The sequence below is a fragment of the Mirounga angustirostris genome, unplaced genomic scaffold, assembly GCF_029215605.1.
Source record: "Mirounga angustirostris isolate CCGP_5_RB_7025 unplaced genomic scaffold, mMirAng1.0.hap1 SCAF_2, whole genome shotgun sequence".
In the NCBI taxonomy this organism is placed as follows: Eukaryota; Metazoa; Chordata; class Mammalia; order Carnivora; family Phocidae; genus Mirounga; species Mirounga angustirostris.
In genome coordinates, this window is record NW_026991710.1 from 82,621,778 (window position 1) to 82,628,434 (window position 6,657).

The window sequence follows — 6,657 nt, forward strand, 5'->3', positions numbered from 1 at the left end:
CTAAGGGCACTAATTTCATCATGAGGGCCCAACTTCATCACCTCATCTAAACCTAATTACCTTCCAAAAGCCCCATCTCCAAATACCATCACATTGGAGCTTAGGGCTTCCACATATGAATTTTGTGGGGACACAATTCAGTCTGTAATAGTTAATTAAAAATATAGAAACATAATTATAAATATTTAACTTTTAAAATGATCACTTAGAGTTGTGATGAGAATTATAAGAGAAATGTAAATTATGCAATGGAAATATACTGCAAATTAACTCAATTCTAGACTTCCAGGGAAGATGACACAGAAGGAGTATCCTAGGCTCACCTTATCCCACAGATACACCTAGGTGTCACCCACATCAGTATAAATAACCCAGAAAGTGACCTGAAGAATGGCAGGAAAAACTCTCTACAGGTAAATGTAGAGAAGAGGCTGAATCAAAGGGAATAGGAAGGGTAGAAACACAGTTGGGTCAGGAGCTAAATGGACCCTCAGGACTGTCTGCAAGAGGGAGGGACACTGGCATAGAAAGGGGAGAGGAACAGACCCCACACCAGGCACCCCAAGCATGAGGAACCCATTATGGGAAGATGAATCTCCATAATATTTGGCTTTGAATACCAGAAGGGCCTAACTTTGCAAGTTCTTACAATGAGTGGGGCTTAAAGCCTGAAACTTTAAAAATCAGCAGGCATGGATCTGGGAGAGCTGGGAGGTGAGAAGAAACTGAGTCCATGCCCTTAAAGGGACAGCATAACAAGCAGCCCTGCTGAGTTATAGCATGGAAACAGTAGTTTAAAAAATGCCTGGAGTATACAGGAAGATTTATTTACTAATCTCAGAGTGTGTGCTAGAGGAGCAGGAATCTTTAGGAGACTTCTCCAGAAACAAAGGAGTTGGTAAGCACTATTTCCCTCCCTCACCCCCAGGCTAGATACATGGACACTTGTGGGAACCAGTGCAGCAGAAATCAGTATAGCTCAAACACTCTCCATCTAGCTTGTTAATAGCACCCCTACCCCCATGCTCTTCTTCAGACAAGTCCTCTCCATCCTGGCCTCAGCAGGAGTTTTCCCAGGCAGCTGCAGGTCCCTTCCTACACCCTCTGCAGAAGTCCATCTAAGTGATACCACAAATGTGACAGTATGCAAGTGCCCCCCATAGGGGTCAACACCACTCCAAAGTGACTCCTGCCTGGGGAGAGGGGAAAATAACTCCACACACCAGTTCGACTGGGGCCACAGCAGCGGGCTGGGGGGCAGATATCTGGTCTGACTTGCAGACCCCCCCTACCAAGGAAAGCTTCTCAGGGGACAACATAGGGAAAGCACCCTGCAGTTTGGTACTACTGCAGCTCTAGCAAATGCCTGGTCTGATTCAACTCAAGCCCAAGGCAGCCACAGACTGGCCCACTAACAACACAGGGACAAAACCCTGCCCACAACAGGCAAGGAGAGCCATTGCAGATGACTGGCCTAAAGGCAAATGCAGCTCAGTCACAATAAGGTGCACACAACACACGTAAGAGACACCTAGGAAATGCCAGGATCTGGTGAACAGGGGACACTGCACTGCAGGACAGCACAGAACCTCCTCTTTCTAAGGCCACTACTTTCAAGAGCAGGAGATGTAGCTGACTTTCCTGCACGTAGAAACAGACAAAGAAAGGCAAAGTGAGGAGACAGAGGAATATGTCCCAAATGAAAGAACAGGACAAAATCAAAGCAAGAGAAAATAATGAAACAGAGATTAGTAATAGACTTGATAGAGAATTTAAAGTAATGGTCATAAAGATATTCACTGAACTGGAGAAAAGAGTGGAGGACCTCACTGAGACCCTCAATGAAGAGACAGAAAACATAAGAAACAATCAGAGATGAAGATCTCAATAATGAAATTAAAAATAATCTAGAGGGAATAAATAGTAGACTACAGGAAGCAGGAGAACAGATCAGTCACCTGTAAGGATAGAGTAATGGAAAGCAATCAAGCTGAACAAGAGAGAGAAAAAAGAATAATTAAAAAATGAAAATAGACTTAGGGAACTCAGCGACACAATCAAGCGTAATAACATTCACATTATAGGGATCCCAGAAGGAGAAAAGGGAGAAGTGGGGACAGAAAAATTTATTTGAAGAAATGACAGCTGAAAACTTCTGTGAAGCTGAGGAAGGAAACAGATATCCAGATCCAGGAGGCACAGAGATCCCCTAACAAAATCAAACTGAGTAGGTCCACACCAAGACACATAGTAATTAAAATGGTAAAAAGTAATGATAGAGAATTTTAAACACATCAAGAGAAAAGAAAACAGTGACATACAAGGGAAACCCCATAAGTTTATTATCTGATTTTTCAGCAGAAATTTTGCAGGCCGGAGGGAATGGAATGATATATTCAAAGGGCTAAAGGAAAAAAAAGCAAAAACAACCTCCCCCCTCAAAAAAAAACCTACAACCAAGAATACTCTACCCAGCAAGGCTATCATTCAGAAGAAGGAGAGATGAAAAGTTTCTCTGACAAACAAAAATTTAAGGAATTTATGATCACTAGACCCAGACCTACAAGAAACATTAAAGATCATAAACAGGAGTAAGAAAAGTGAGAAGCCTACAAGCAATAAAACTTAAGTATATCTATAAAAACCAGTCAAGGGATTCATAAGATAAAAAGGATGTAAACTATGGTACCATATAGGCAGTGGGGAGGAGTAAAAAGTTAGTGCTTTCAGAATGGGTTGAAACTTAATTTATCATCAACTTCATATAGACTGCTATATGCTTAAGATGCTATATATAAATCTAACAATAACCACAAATCAAAAACTGGTCAGATATTCAAAAAATAAGAAAGGAATCCAAGTATATCATTAAAGCCAGCAAACAGTAAGAGAAGAGAGCGAGAGAAGAAAGGAACAGAGAAGAACTACAAAAACAATCACAAAACAAGTAACAAAATGGCAATAAGTCCATACCTATCAATAAATACTTTGAATGTTAATGGAATAAACACACCAATCAAAAGACATAGAGTGATAGAATGAATTAAAAAACAAGACCCATTTATAAGCTGCCTACAAGAAATTCATTTCAAATTTAAAGACACATGCAGATTGACCAGGAAGAGATGGAAAAGCATTTATTATGCAAATAAAAGTGAAAAGAAAGCAATATTTCTATCTAACAAAATAGACTTTAAAAGAAAGACAGTAACAAGATACAAAGAAGGACCCTACAGAATAACAAAGGGGACAATCCAACAAGAGTACATAACAATTGTAAATATTTATGTAGCCAACATGGGAGCACCGAAATGCAAAAAGCAACTAATAACAAACATAAAGGAAGTAATTGATAGTAATACAATAACACTAGGGAACTTAAACACACCATGTACAATTAGGCCACAAAACAGGTCTCAACAAATTCACAAAGACTGAAGTCATACCATACATCTTTTCTAACCACAATGCTATGAAACTAGAAATCAACCACAAGAAAAAATCTGAAAAGAACACAAATACATAGTCACCAAAATGTCTCTGAAAAGTCAAATGAGATGAGAATTGATAAATATTATTTGGGTTTAGGACCATGGAAGTCACTCATGGCTATACTGGGGGCCAGCTGAATATAAAGTTAGGGTTAGTTTGAAAACCACATTTCAGGGTTAACAGGATGTAAAGAAGAGACTCAGTATACAGACAACCATTTCAAAAGTTTGTAAAGAGTTGAAGAGGCAGGAATCAATTTGAGAAGCTATAAGGCTGTATCAGCCATAAATACTGTGACTCATGTTCCTTTGTCACTGCCTGCCTCTCAGATCCTTGGCCTCAGTGGAGGCTAACCAACTCTGTTTGACCAACACAGGTTCCTCATCTGGGTTTGATCAGTCACTTGTCCTGGGAGCACTAGGCTCTTCCTCATGGCTTCTCTATGTAGCCAGGCTGACCCGTTGCACCACTGGATTTTCTGGCTTCTCCTATCACTTCTGAACTTGGATGAATTCTAACCACACTAATAGAGCCCAGTGTGGACTCTGGCATCCAAGAGTACCGGACTGCCAAGACTCAAAAGAACAGAGAAGTTAACCCCTAGAGGGCCACACATTGCCCAGTTGAAAATAAGAGCTAGAAGGGACTTAGGCAAATCAGTTCCCTCACTTTTCTTTATCCCCTGGACTATTAGGGACACGTTTTCTTCTTGTCGCCTGTCCAGAGATAGTGCAAGTGCAAGTGCAAGTGTCAGTCATATCTGCTGAGCAATCTGCTATATATACACTTTAGAGCTTATAATGAAGGGGTGGCTAGTCGCATCTCATTTTATGTTGCTTTACGTATTAACTTGCCTCACTAATTTTTCTTCTCAAATTATCAGTACTTGAATTTTTGTATCAGGCTTGAATCATCAGTACTTGAATTTTTGTATCAGGCTCTCAGGTTTATAATAAACCCAGGCTAATGAAGGTAAAGGGTCCAGGAGAGTTTTTTTGTTTTGTATTGTTTTGTTTTAGATGGGGGAAGACCTGAGCATATTTTATACTGGAGAGAGAAGGATCTTCTCAGGAAGAAAATGTTGAAGATGCAGAGAAAGGGAAAATCATCACTGGGGTGTAGTTTTCAAGAGGCAGAATGGGCTCCATAGCATGGATGGAGGGGGAAACTAAGTTTTGTTGAGCTCTAACTATGTGTCAGGCTCTCTCCTCAATGATGGGATATATTTATTATTATTATTATTATTATTATTATTATTATTATTATTATTATTATTATTCCTCACAACATCTCCTGAAGTAATTCTTATCATTGTCCTCATAGTTCAGATGAAGAAATTGAGGCTTACAACTCAGGAATTTTCCCAAGTCACACAGAATTTAAGTGGAAGAGACAGAATTGTATTTCAAGCATCTATTTCCAGAGCCACTATTCTCACTCAGTGTATTTTACTACTTATCTCTCATTGGAAGAAGATCATTTCCCCCATTGCGATTAGAAGAAAGGGAGAGGTTTGGCACAGATATGATGCTGTGGTGGAAAGGTGAGGGAGTTCCCGTCAGATTGCTCCAAATTTCCCAGTGGCCTGAGCCACAGTTAAGAGCAAGTGGAAAAAGGTATGTTGGGGATTTGACAAGAGTATGGAGAATTATAAATCATTTCATCTGTAGCCTAGGTAATTGCAATAACCTCCAACTTACTCATACTGCTTCTACGCTCATTGTTTCCAGTCTGTTCTCAACACAGCCACAGACCTGTTCTGCTAAACTCAAGTCAGATCATACTACTCTGCTCAAGCCCACCCATGACTTCCCATGTGGCTCAGGGGAAGAGACAAATAATTCTTATTAAGACATGTAAGGCACTACACCATTCAATTCTATCTCTACCTGTCTCCTCCCTGAGATCTTCCTCTTCTCCCTCCCTTGTTCACTCAGCTCCAGCCTTCCATGAAAACACCGGTCATGATCCCAGTGCAGGACTTTTGCACCTACTGCTTCTTCTATCCAGGATTCTCTTTATTCAGACATCTGCATGGCTAGTATCTTTCAGGATTTGCTCAAAACTTGCCTCTCAGAATCTTTCTTGACTACACTAAGGTCTCAACTGCCCTGCTAACCGTTCTTATCCCCAGCCCTTCTTTGCTATTTTCTTCTTAGTACTTATAATTAATATAATTATAATTATATACTTAAAAAATTTTTGTCTTGTTTATTGTATGTCTTTCTCACTAAAATGTACAGGTCCTCAAGAGCAGAGCTTTTTACCTGCTTTTTCACTACTGCATCCCTAACAGCTAGCATCATGCCTGGCTCACAGATGCTTAATAAATATTTGTTGAATGATTGAATTGTTGTAGAGAGTGAGAGAATCAGGCACTTAGTAAAATGTACTAAGATATCTCTAGGCAATACAGGACACTAGGTGAATTTTAGATAGATTAGAATTAAAGACAAATTTTAGGGGCTTGGTAAAATTCAGATGGGAGTTATTATTAGATATATGATCATTTTTTCAATTAAATGTTTATTTATTTATATATTTTTTTAATGTCTACAAGGTGCTGAAGTTCAAACCTTAAGTCGTCTGTCTGTTTTTTTCATCTAGGAAAAACTTGTATTTGTTGGCAGGTTTGTGAATTTGCAGCTCAGATGCTCTATCCAGTTAAGTGTTTCAATTTGAAGGGTCACAGACCAGGCTTGGAGTTCTGGTATGTTAGTTAGCACATTCCCATCTAATTTTCCACTCCCAAGAAATGGAAAAGATTGTGTCATTAAGTGATAAGAAGCTTCCTAATGGTGACAAACAAGTCTTCCAGGGCAGTATGCAGAGTTAGATCTAGCCGGAATGGAGAAGACAGGAGATAAGGAGTCATTGTAATGAGAATTAAAAGAAGATACCGTGATCTTAATCTGATTAATGGCACTTCCTCACAAACAGCTGGTTTTTCAAATTTGCTGGGCACCGGAAGCCAAGAGGTGTTTGCTAAATGCCAACTCCTGAGTCCCACTCAGGGTCTAAGCCCCTCCAAGGCTGTGCCCTAGAATCTTAATCTTTAGTGAACACCACAGCTGGTTTTATTGTAAGTTGTCCATAAACCAAACATGAACAAACATTGTTATAGAACATAGCCTATAATGATAATGATAATGATGATAATAATAA